The sequence below is a fragment of the Carassius carassius genome, chromosome 9, assembly GCF_963082965.1.
Source record: "Carassius carassius chromosome 9, fCarCar2.1, whole genome shotgun sequence".
Classification (NCBI taxonomy): domain Eukaryota; kingdom Metazoa; phylum Chordata; class Actinopteri; order Cypriniformes; family Cyprinidae; genus Carassius; species Carassius carassius.
The window spans coordinates 1,825,001-1,837,500 of NC_081763.1; the positions used below are offsets into that span (position 1 = coordinate 1,825,001).

Here is a 12,500-nt window from a genome sequence, read left to right on the forward strand (position 1 = left end):
ATCCAAAAGTACTAACCTGGCCCAAACCTGCTTACATTCTGAGATCGGGCATTGACTCTTTTTTTTTTTTTTTTTTTGCAAGATTATTGGACAATTAGTGAAAATTTCCAAAAGTACTAACCAGGCCTATTAGATAATTACTGAAAAAATCCAAAAGTACTAACCTGGCCCAAACCTGCTTAGATTCTGAGATCGGGCATTGACTCTTTTTTTTTTTTTTTTGCAAGATTATTGGACAATTAGTGAAAATTTCCAAAAGAACTAACCAGGCCTATTAGATAATTACTGAAAAAATCCAAAAGTACTAACCTGGCCCAAACCTGCTTAGCTTCCGAGATCAGACGAGATCGGGCATAGCCAGGTTGGTATGGCCGTAAGCGAAGGAGGCTGCAAACTGAGGGCTATTTAAAGATCAGCCACTATAATCGCCAGTGCATTATATAAGTAGGGAAGGAAACCCAAAAGCTTACAGCACCTGGTATTCCCAAAAATACTAACCAAGCCTATTAGATAATTACTGAAAAAATCCAAAAGTACTAACCTGGCCCAAACCTGCTTACATTCTGAGATCGGGCATTGACTCTTTTTTTTTTTTTTTTTTTGCAAGATTATTGGACAATTAGTGAAAATTTCCAAAAGTACTAACCAGGCCTATTAGATAATTACTGAAAAAATCCAAAAGTACTAACCTGGCCCAAACCTGCTTACATTCTGAGATCGGGCATTGACTCTTTTTTTTTTTTTTTTGCAAGATTATTGGACAATTAGTGAAAATTTCCAAAAGAACTAACCAGGCCTATTAGATAATTACTGAAAAAATCCAAAAGTACTAACCTGGCCCAAACCTGCTTAGATTTAGAGATCAGTTGAGATCAGGCATAGCCAGGATGGTATGGCCATAAGCGAAGGAGGCTGCAAAGAGAGGGCTATTTAAAGATCAGCCACTATAATCGCCAGTGCTTTATATAAGTAGGGAAGGAAACCCAAAAGCTTACAGCACCTGGTATTCCCAGGCGGTCTCCCATCCAAGTACTAACCAGGCCCAACCCTGCTTAGCTTCCGAGATCAGACTAGATCGGGCATAGCCAGGTTGGTATGGCCGTAAGCGAAGGAGGCTGCAAAGAGAGGGCTATTTTAAAGGTCAGCCACTATAATCGCCAGTGCTTTATATAAGTAGGGAAGGAAACCCAAAAGCTTACAGCACCTGGTATTCCCAGGCGGTCTCCCATCCAAGTACTAACCAGGCCCAAACCTGCTTAGCTTCCGAGATCAGACGAGATCGGGCATAGCCAGGTTGGTATGGCCGTAAGCGAAGGAGGCTGCAAAGAGAGGGCTATTTAAAGATCAGCCACTATAATCGCCAGTGCATTATATAAGTAGGGAAGGAAACCCAAAAGCTTACAGCACCTGGTATTCCCAAAAGTACTAACCAGGCCTATTAGATAATTACTGAAAAAATCCAAAAGTACTAACCTGGCCCAAACCTGCTTACATTCTGAGATCGAGCATTGACTCTTTTTTTTTTTTTTGCAAGATTATTGGACAATTAGTGAACATTTCCAAAAGTACTAACCAGGCCTATTAGATAATTACTGAAAAAATCCAAAAGTACTAACCTGGCCCAAACCTGCTTACATTCTGAGATCGGGCATTGACTCTTTTTTTTTTTTTTTGCAAGATTATTGGACAATTAGTGAAAATTTCCAAAAGTACTAACCAGGCCTATTAGATAATTACTGAAAAAATCCAAAAGTACTAACCTGGCCCAAACCTGCTTAGATTTGGAGATCAGTTGAGATCAGGCATAGCCAGGATGGTATGGCCATAAGCGAAGGAGGCTGCAAAGAGAGGGCTATTTAAAGATCAGCCACTATAATCGCCAGTGCATTATATAAGTAGGGAAGGAAACCCAAAAGCTTACAGCACCTGGTATTCCCAAAAGTACTAACCAGGCCTATTAGATAATTACTGAAAAAATCCAAAAGTACTAACCTGGCCCAAACCTGCTTACATTCTGAGATCGGGCATTGACTCTTTTTTTTTTTTTTTTTTGCAAGATTATTGGACAATTAGTGAAAATTTCCAAAAGTACTAACCAGGCCTATTAGATAATTACTGAAAAAATCCAAAAGTACTAACCTGGCCCAAACCTGCTTAGCTTCCGAGATCAGACGAGATCGGGCATAGCCAGGTTGGTATGGCCGTAAGCGAAGGAGGCTGCAAACTGAGGGCTATTTAAAGATCAGCCACTATAATCGCCAGTGCATTATATAAGTAGGGAAGGAAACCCAAAAGCTTACAGCACCTGGTATTCCCAAAAATACTAACCAAGCCTATTAGATAATTACTGAAAAAATCCAAAAGTACTAACCTGGCCCAAACCTGCTTACATTCTGAGATCGGGCATTGACTCTTTTTTTTTTTTTTTTGCAAGATTATTGGACAATTAGTGAAAATTTCCAAAAGTACTAACCAGGCCTATTAGATAATTAATGAAAAAATCCAAAAGTACTAACCTGGCCCAAACCTGCTTAGATTTGGAGATCAGTTGAGATTGGGCATAGCCAGGATGGTATGGCCATAAGCGAAGGAGGCTGCAAAGAGAGGGCTATTTAAAGATCAGCCACTATAATCGCCAGTGCTTTATATAAGTAGGGAAGGAAACCCAAAAGCTTACAGGACCTGGTATTCCCAGGCAGTCTCCCATCCAAGTACTAACCAGGCCCAAACCTGCTTAGCTTCCGAGATCAGACGAGATCGGGCATAGCTTTTTTTTTTTTTTTTTTTTTTTTTTTTTTTTGGGCATTGACTCTTTATTTATTTAATTTTTTTTTTTTTTCAAATTTATTACATACAGGGTTTTTCACAGTTGGAGACCCAGACTTGATGGGTAGTTGACCGTAGAACGGTGGGTACATTGGATAACCTGGATACTGGTGTTCAGGCTGGTATGGGGCAGTTAGAAAAAACTAAAAAACATCCTTTTCAGGCATTGCAATATGCATTTGCCCAAGAATCCACACAACATCTTTTGTAAATATTTTGTAAAAATTTCCCACCTTGTTTTCAAATATAAAATAATTATACAACATTTGAACATAGTCTCCCACCATCCCTTTAAACAGTAACCACAAATTTAAAATAAAGTCCCTGTTTTTAGCCACATTTCTTCTTTTCCAAATTGCCTTTTTTGCCAAAATTAATAATAAATTAATTAGTTTCTTATTTGCATTATTCTCGTTCATTCCTAACATAAAATTCATCTCCCAGTTCAAATCCCCCTTATTATCCCTCAAAGCATTAATTGTCTCTTTTAGTTCTTTAAAAAAAGGGGTCAGTTTTTCACAATATAAAAACAAGTGTAAAATACCTTCATCAGCATTTTTACATACTTTGCACTGTGCATTTGTTTCTTTTAGCATTGCACACAATCGCATTTCAGTAAAAACCACATTGTGTCTTATAAAATAATCCAAACATTCTAGTTCCACATCCAAACATTGCCATTTTAGGATCTTCCAAATATCTTTCTCTTTGACTTCATTAAAATGCCTCATCCAAAATACATTAGCAATAGGTTTTTTAAAAACAGAATTTCTAAAAAAACAGTAAAACATTCCAACAGTTCCCAAATTTAAGTCAAACCACTTATCTTTCCATTTGAAAAACACATCCATTTTGTTTTCGCTTCTCCCCCCTTTGCTTATTTCATCCAGCCATTGCCTTGGGATTGCCTTTTTTACATCCTCATATTGTCTTCTTAAACCTGACATATTAAAATCCTCCTTCTCCTCTTCCATAGCATCTATAATGACCTGCAATGGTAAAAATCCCTCTTTATATTCCCATAAAACATCTCGTATTTTTAAAATTCCCACCTTCATCCATTTTTTAAAATAGATATCCTGCTCTTGTAGCTTTATCTTTCCATTCAGAAACAGAGGTTGATTTAAAACAACTTCCCTCCCCCTCGGATTAAAATCAACCTCTTTTAAAAAAAGTCTCCAAGCACTTAAAACTTCCTGATAAAATCCTGGTATACCCTCTAGCATCCAATTTTTGAGTTTCATCCATAAAATATTATCCCCCAATTTAAAATTCCCACATTTATTTAGATAAAAACCAATCATTTTTTTCCATTCAGCTTTGTTTGTCCTATCCAGATATTTTTTAACAACTTTCACCCTCATACTTTTCATTTTTTGTTCCACATCCACTAAACCCATCCCTCCCTCATCCAGCTGCCCTATTAATGTAAAATAAGCAATCCTTGGAGGCTTTTTATCCCATAAAAACTCTAAAACACATTTCTTTATCCTTTTTAAAACCCAGTTTGGCAATGGCATCACATGTAAAACATACCACATTTTAGACAACATTAACAAATTCACAATTAATATTTTCCCCCTCAAACTTAAAAACATGTTCCTCCAAAAAATCAACCTTCTCTCCATTCCACCTACTATCCCTTCCCACATATTATCTACTGCCACTTTTTCATTCTTTGCTAACACCACCCCTAAAATCTTTATTTCCTGTACCTCCATGAACTTAAACACCCCTGCTAAATCCACCACCCCTCCAAATTTCATATACACAGTTTTTTCTTCATTGATTTTTGCACCCGTCCCATCACAATAGTATTTAATTTTTTCCATAACCTTTTTAACGCTTTCCATATTTTCCACCACAATTGTTGTATCATCTGCGTATTGAAAGATTTTCTTAAATTCCCCTTCCTCTTCCATTTTTATTCCTTTTATTCCTTCCTCCTTATTTATTAAAAGTCCTAAAGGTTCTGCCACCAAAGAATAAAGCTGTGCTGATAACGGACACCCCTGCCTTATAGACCTTAAAACTTTAAAAGGTTGACTTAAAAATCCATTACATTTTACTTTCGTTAAGATATCCTTGTATAAAATTGCAATCCATTTAATAAAATTTTCCCCAAAACCGAACTTCTTTAAAACAGAAAATAAGAATTTATGCTCCACTCTATCAAATGCTTTTTCAAAATCCAACCTTATAACATATGCTTTCTTTTCCTTTTCTTTTATATAACCTATTATGTCTCTTATGCTACTTGTAATGTCTGCTATGTCCCTCCCTTTTACACCATATGCTTGATTAGTTTCAATTATACTTGGCATTACATTCTTCAATCTGTTAGCTAAAACTTTAGCTAAAATCTTAAAATCAGTATTTAGCATTGTGATGGGTCTAAAATTCTTCAAATTTGTTTTATCACCTTGTTTCTTATAAATTATTTTCATTAAACCTAACCCCATTCTTGGATTGACTCCTTCTTTCCTAAAAATATCATCATAAATCCCCTTTAAAATCACACTGAGTTTTTCTTTAAAAACTTTGTAAAATTAACTTCCAATACCATCTATTCCTGGACTCTTTTTTACTCTTAGGGAGTTTATAGCTTGTATAATTTCTTCCGTTTCTATCTCCTTTTCACAGTCTATTTTATCTTCTTCTCCAACTTTCCTAGTTATTCTTTGCAACAAAACTTTTCCCTTCTCCTCCTCCACCCCTTCTGATTTAAAAAGCTTTTCATAAAAAGTCTCTATTTCTTTTAAAATCTCTCCTGTATTAAAAACCGACTGGCCATCTCTGTTTTTAAGCTCTTTGATCATTTCAGCTTTTCCCCTACTTTTTTCGAGATTAAAAAAGAATCTGTTACATTTTTCCCCCTCTATTGTGTATTTAGCTTTACTTCTCAACATCGCTCCCTTGCATTTGTCTTCCTCCATTTTTTTAAGCTTCTCCTCCATTTCAAACACTTTTTGCACATTTACTTCATTTTTGTTTAACTCTTCTTTTAACGTTCTTCTTATTTCTTTTTCCTTTGTCCTTTTCACCCTTTGCAGTATATTACAGAAATTAATTGAATATTTCTTTATTTCAAATTTCACATTTTCCCACCATTGTCTTTTATCTTCTAAATACATTGCATCTTTTTTTTCCTCATCTAATAAATTCTCTATCCCATTTTTAAAACTTTCATGATTTAAGATTTCTGTATTTAAAATCCATACCCCAGGCCCTTTCGTTTCCCTTTTAAAATCCATCCTCATTAAAACCATTTTATGATCACTTAAAGTTGTTTCTTTATAAAGTACATCATCAATAAAACAATCCAAATTTCTTGTGCTCAGAAAATAATCTATCCTAGTTTGGCACATAAAATTCCCAACTAACTGTTTTCTGGAATATTCTCTCTTTTTTCCATTTCTTTCTCTCCAAACATCAATCATATTTTTTTCTTCCATCAATAATTTAAGTTCCTTCCTTCCACCGTCCGTCCTAAAAACCATCCCATTAGCCATGTCTATTTTGCTAAAAACAGTATTAAAATCCCCTGCAACCACCACCCTTTTCCATTTCTCTATTATGTCTCTTAAAACATTAAAATACATTTTCTTATCCTTTTCCTCATTTGGTGCATGTACATTTACTACAATAAATTTTTCATCCTCAAAATCAATTTCTACTGCAATACATTTCCCTTTTTTATCATCATAGATTTGTTTTGTCATAGTAGCTTTCCCTTTTTTAATCAAAATAGCCACTCCTCCTCCCAAACTTTTCTCCCCGTTACTAAAAAATATTTCCCCATCCCACCTTCTTTTAAAATCTTCCATTACATTTCCTTTCCAGTTAGTTTCTTGCAATAAAATCATATCATCATTTTTACACAACTCTTTCATCCTTTCAAATTTCAAAACATTCAATAATCCTCTTGCATTAAAGGACACAATTCTCAACACCATAAAGTAAAACAAAAACGATAAAATACCCATCTTATTAGTCCATATCTTCTCCCTCTTCTAAAAGTCCACCACTGTCCTGATTTTCTGTAAACACTTCCTTCACCACTCTTTTCCTTGCTTTTTCAATATTTGGTGTTACCTTTTTCACTCTTCTTCTTTTGTTCGATGCCCCCGTGCTCCCACCATCCGTGATGTTTCCACTCTCAATGTCTAGCTCCCCTTCTTCGTTGACTCCTTCCTGCTCCTCCACTTTGTCTAGTATATTCTGTATACTCGCCGTTATCTGCATTGGTGTCCATGTCTCTTCCTCTTCCTGTGTTGATGTTGTTAATTCATGTCCATTTCCTATGTTCTTTTCCTTGGATTTTTCTGCGTCCTCCTGTTGCTCCTCCTCATTATCATTCTCATGCATTTGCCCGCTCACTTGATCCTCTTCCTGTTGCTCATTGTCCATCCAACATTCACATTTGTCCAAAGTCATTTTACAGTCTGGGCACCTCATCGCAGTACAGTCTCTTGCGAAATGGCCTCTTTCCTCGCATTTGTGACATTTGAAGTCCGGACAGTCCTTCATTATATGGTCAGGGCTCATACACAGTCTACAGGTCTTCACCTGCTTACTGTGTATCACCCTAAAGTATTGAGGACCTCCCTCGGTCTCCATCCTTGTGCTGTATGGTAAAGAAGCCACTTCCTTTGGAAAACGCACTCTTAAGAACCTCGTTCCATCTTCTATATGGGTGCCCGAGTAGAATCTCCTCCTTATTTGAGAAATGGGTGTTACTCCCCATCCTTCAAGCTTATTTAAAATCTCATGGTCATTCATGTATGCAGGCAAATGCATGAACGAGACAACAAAGTCTCTGTTGTGTAACTTTTTGATTTCACAAATTTTACCTTTAATGGTTCGTCCATCAACCAGTTTCTCAGTGTCCTCTTCATGCTCCAATGTAATCTCATATTCCCTCATCTGCTTAGGTCGTATTGCTAAAATTCTTGTTACTTCAATCTTTTCTGTTAGTGCTTTTATAATATCCTCTGCTCTCCCGTCTTGTACCTCCGACAAATCCACCACCACAGTCGCTTCTTTTGTGTAAATCCTCTTATCAGTTATTTCATTGTAATCCTTTTCTCTTTGTCGATAACCCAGTCCATTTTCTGCTTGCCTCCGTGTTCCTCGTGTCAAATCCATGTCAGTTGCCATTAATCTATCCATTTTACATAAAACAAACCCCGACAGATCCCTCCCAAACAGCAGAGCTGTTGGGAGGACACAAATAAAACAAAAATAACAAAATACTACAAACAAAAACACTTATTTTAACCAAACAAAAATAACAAAACACAAAAAGTTTGGGTGAGCCTCCCTCACCCCTCTCTGGCACAATCACTTCCTGTTTGCTCACTAGTGCCTCTAGTGTGCTCAGGGTGGTATGGCCGTAAGCGAAGGAGGCTGCAAAGAGAGGGCTATTTAAAGATCAGCCACTATAATCGCCAGTGCATTATATAAGTAGGGAAGGAAACCCAAAAGCTTACAGCACCTGGTATTCCCAAAAGTACTAACCAGGCCTATTAGATAATTACTGAAAAAATCCAAAAGTACTAACCTGGCCCAAACCTGCTTACATTCTGAGGTCGGGCATTGACTCTTTTTTTTTTTTTTTTTGCAAGATTATTGGACAATTAGTGAAAATTTCCAAAAGTACTAACCAGGCCTATTAGATAATAACTGAAAAAATCCAAAAGTACTAACCTGGCCCAAACCTGCTTAGATTTGGAGATCAGTTGAGATCAGGCATAGCCAGGATGGTATGGCCATAAGCGAAGGAGGCTGCAAAGAGAGGGCTATTTAAAGATCAGCCACTATAATCGCAAGTGCTTTATATAAGTAGGGAAGGAAACCCAAAAGCTTACAGCACCTGGTATTCCCAGGCGGTCTCCCATCCAAGTACTAACCAGGCCCAAACCTGCTTAGCTTCCGAGATCAGACGAGATCGGGCATAGCCAGGTTGGTATGGCCGTAAGCGAAGGAGGCTGCAAACTGAAGGCTATTTAAAGATCAGCCACTATAATCGCCAGTGCATTATATAAGTAGGGAAGGAAACCCAAAAGCTTACAGCACCTGGTATTCCCAAAAATACTAACCAAGCCTATTAGATAATTACTGAAAAAAACCAAAAGTACTAACCTGGCCCAAACCTGCTTACATTCTGAGATCGGCATTGACTCTTTTTTTTTTTTTTTTTTGCAAGATTATTGAACAATTAGTGAAAATTTCCAAAAGTACTAACCAGGCCTATTAGATAATTACTGAAAAAATCCAAAAGTACTAACCTGGCCCAAACCTGCTTACATTCTGAGATCGGGCATTGACTCTTTTTTTTTTTTTTTTGCAAGATTATTGGACAATTAGTGAAAATTTCCAAAAGTACTAACCAGGCCTATTAGATAATTACTGAAAAAATCCAAAAGTACTAACCTGGCCCAAACCTGCTAACATTCTGAGGTCGGCCATTGACTCTTTTTTTTTTTTTGCAAGATTATTGGACAATTAGTGAAAATTTCCAAAAGTACTAACCAGGCCTATTAGATAATTACTGAAAAAATCCAAAAGTACTAACCTGGCCCAAACCTGCTTACATTCTGAGATCAGGCATTGACTCTTTTTTTTTTTTTCAAGATTATTGGACAATAAGTGAAAATTTCCAAAAGTACTAACCAGGCCTATTAGATAATTACTGAAAAAAATCCAAAAGTACTAACCTGGCCCAAACCTGCTTACATACTGAGATCGGGCATTGACTCTTTTTTTTTTTTGCAAGATTATTGGACAATTAGTGAAAATTTCCAAAAGAACTAACCAGGCCTATTAGATAATTACTGAAAAAATCCAAAAGTACTAACCGGGCCCAAACCTGCTTAGATTTGGAGATCAGTTGAGATCAGGCATAGCCAGGATGGTATGGCCATAAGCGAAGGAGGCTGCAAAGAGAGGGCTATTTAAAGATCAGCCACTATAATCGCCAGTGCTTTATATAAGTAGGGAAGGAAACCCAAAAGCTTACAGCACCTGGTATTCCCAGGCGGTCTCCCATCCAAGTACTAACCAGGCCCAAACCTGCTTAGCTTCCGAGATCAGACGAGATCGGGCATAGCCAGGTTGGTATAACCGTAAGCGAAGGAGGCTGCAAAGAGAGGGCTATTTAAAGATCAGCCACTATAATCGCTAGTGCTTTATATAAGTAGGGAAGGAAACCCAAAAGCTTACAGCACCTGGTATTCCCAGGCGGTCTCCCATCCAAGTACTAACCAGGCCCAAACCTGCTTAGCTTCCGAGATCAGACGAGATCGGGCATAGCCAGGTTGGTATGGCCGTAAGCGAAGGAGGCTGCAAAGAGAGGGCTATTTAAAGATCAGCCACTATAATCGCCAGTGCATTATATAAGTAGGGAAGGAAACCCAAAAGCTTACAGCACCTGGTATTCCCAAAAGTACTAACCAGGCCTATTAGATAATTACTGAAAAAATCCAAAAGTACTAACCTGGCCCAAACCTGCTTACATTCTGAGATCGGGCATTGACTCTTTTTTTTTTTTTTTGCAAGATTATTGGACAATTAGTGAAAATTTCCAAAAGTACTAACCAGGCCTATTAGATAATTACTGAAAAAATCCAAAAGTACTAACCTGGCCCAAACCTGCTTACATTCTGAGATCGGGCATTGACTCTTTTTTTTTTTTTTTGCAAGATTATTGGACAATTAGTGAAAATTTCCAAAAGTACTAACCAGGCCTGTTAGATAATTACTGAAAAAATCCAAAAGTACTAACCTGGCCCAAACCTGCTTAGATTTGGAGATCAGTTGAGATCAGGCATAGCCAGGATGGTATGGCCATAAGTGAAGGAGGCTGCAAAGAGAGGGCTATTAAAAGATCAGCCACTATAATTTCAAGTGCATTATATAAGTAGGGAAGGAAACCCAAAAGCTTACAGCACCTGGTATTCCCAAAAGTACTAACCAGGCCTATTAGATAATTACTGAAAATTTCCAAAAGTACTAACCAGGCCTATTAGATAATTACTGAAAAAATCCAAAAGTACTAACCTGGCCCAAACCTGCTTACATTCTGAGATCAGGCATTGACTCTTTTTTTTTTTCAAGATTATTGGACAATAAGTGAAAATTTCCAAAAGTACTAACCAGGCCTATTAGATAATTACTGAAAAAAATCCAAAAGTACTAACCTGGCCCAAACCTGCTTACATTCTGAGATCGGGCATTGACTCTTTTTTTTGCAAGATTATTGGACACTTAGTGAAAATTTCCAGAAGTACTAACCAGGCCTATTAGATATTTATTGAAAAAATCCAAAAGTACTAACCTGGCCCAAACCTGCTAACATTCTGAGGTCGGGCATTGACTCTTTTTTTTTTTTTGCAAGATTATTGGACAATTAGTGAAAATTTCCAAAAGTACTGACCAGGCCTATTAGATAATTACTGAAAAAATCCAAAAGTACTAACCTGGCCCAAACCTGCTTAGATTTGGAGATCAGTTGAGATCGGGCATAGCCAGGATGGTATGGCCATAAGCGAAGGAGGCTGCAAAGAGAGGGCTATTTAAAGATCAGCCACTATAATCGCCAGTGCTTTATATAAGTAGGGAAGGAAACCCAAAAGCTTACAGCACCTGGTATTCCCAGGCGGTCTCCAATCCAAGTACTAACCAGGCCCAAACCTGCTTAGCTTCCGAGATCAGACGAGATCGGGCATAGCCAGGCTGGTATGGCCGTAAGCGAAGGAGGCTGCAAAGAGAGGGCTATTTAAAGATCAGCCACTATAATCGCCAGTGCATTATATAAGTAGGGAAGGACCCCCAAAAGCTTACAGCACCTGGTATTCCCAAAAGTACTAACCAGGCCTATTAGATAATTACTGAAAAAATCCAAAAGTAGTAACCTGGCCCAAACCTGCTTACATTCTGATCTCGGGCATTGACTCTTTTTTTTTTTTTTTTGCAAGATTATTGGACAATTAGTGAAAATTTCCAAAAGTACTAACCAGGCCTATTAGATAATTACTGAAAAAATCCAAAAGTACTAACCTGGCCCAAACCTGCTTACATTCTGAGATCGGGCATTGACTCTTTTATGTTTTTTTTTTGCAAGATTATTGGACAATTAGTGAAAATTTCCAAAAGAACTAACCAGGCCTATTAGATAATTACTGAAAAAATCCAAAAGTACTAACCGGGCCCAAACCTGCTTAGATTTGGAGATCAGTTGAGATCAGGCATAGCCAGGATGGTATGGCCATAAGCGAAGGAGGCTGCAAAGAGAGGGCTATTTAAAGATCAGCCACTATAATCGCCAGTGCTTTATATAAGTAGGGAAGGAAACCCAAAAGCTTACAGCACCTGGTATTCCCAGGCGGTCTCCCATCCAAGTACTAACCAGGCCCAAACCTGCTTAGCTTCCGAGATCAGACAAGATCGGGCATAGCCAGGTTGGTATGGCCGTAAGCGAAGGAGGCTGCAAAGAGAGGGCTATTTAAAGATCAGCCACTATAATCGCCAGTGTTTTATATAAGTAGGGAAGGAAACCCAAAAGCTTACAGCACCTGGTATTCCCAGGCGGTCTCCCATCCAAGTACTAACCAGGCCCAAACCTGCTTAGCTTCCGAGATCAGACGAGATCGGGCATAGCCAGGTTGGTATGG

General features: G+C 37.8%; 8 non-coding genes across 8 annotated transcripts in view; all 8 read right to left on the minus strand.

The window, feature by feature from the left end:
- Positions 1 to 988: 988 nt before the first annotated feature.
- On the minus strand, positions 989 to 1,107 carry LOC132150437 (5S ribosomal RNA). Its single transcript, XR_009435670.1, has one exon. It is a non-coding gene; the product is annotated as a 5S ribosomal RNA (ribosomal RNA).
- An 85-nt stretch (positions 1,108 to 1,192) lies between these two features.
- LOC132150793 (5S ribosomal RNA) lies at positions 1,193 to 1,311 on the minus strand. Its single transcript, XR_009435974.1, has one exon. It is a non-coding gene; the product is annotated as a 5S ribosomal RNA (ribosomal RNA).
- A 7,378-nt stretch (positions 1,312 to 8,689) lies between these two features.
- On the minus strand, positions 8,690 to 8,808 carry LOC132150794 (5S ribosomal RNA). Its single transcript, XR_009435975.1, has one exon. It is a non-coding gene; the product is annotated as a 5S ribosomal RNA (ribosomal RNA).
- A 1,032-nt stretch (positions 8,809 to 9,840) lies between these two features.
- Positions 9,841 to 9,959, minus strand: LOC132151103 (5S ribosomal RNA). The gene has a single exon (XR_009436264.1). It is a non-coding gene; the product is annotated as a 5S ribosomal RNA (ribosomal RNA).
- Positions 9,960 to 10,043: 84 nt separating this feature from the next.
- Positions 10,044 to 10,162, minus strand: LOC132150795 (5S ribosomal RNA). Its single transcript, XR_009435976.1, has one exon. It is a non-coding gene; the product is annotated as a 5S ribosomal RNA (ribosomal RNA).
- A 1,298-nt stretch (positions 10,163 to 11,460) lies between these two features.
- LOC132150329 (5S ribosomal RNA) lies at positions 11,461 to 11,579 on the minus strand. Its single transcript, XR_009435565.1, has one exon. It is a non-coding gene; the product is annotated as a 5S ribosomal RNA (ribosomal RNA).
- A 607-nt stretch (positions 11,580 to 12,186) lies between these two features.
- LOC132149890 (5S ribosomal RNA) lies at positions 12,187 to 12,305 on the minus strand. Its single transcript, XR_009435149.1, has one exon. It is a non-coding gene; the product is annotated as a 5S ribosomal RNA (ribosomal RNA).
- Positions 12,306 to 12,389: 84 nt separating this feature from the next.
- The window catches only part of LOC132150216 (5S ribosomal RNA), a 119-nt gene continuing 8 nt past the window's right edge, over positions 12,390 to 12,500 (minus strand). The window contains exon 1 of the ribosomal RNA XR_009435456.1: positions 12,390 to 12,500. This exon is cut by the window's right edge and continues 8 nt beyond it. This is a non-coding gene — a ribosomal RNA (5S ribosomal RNA).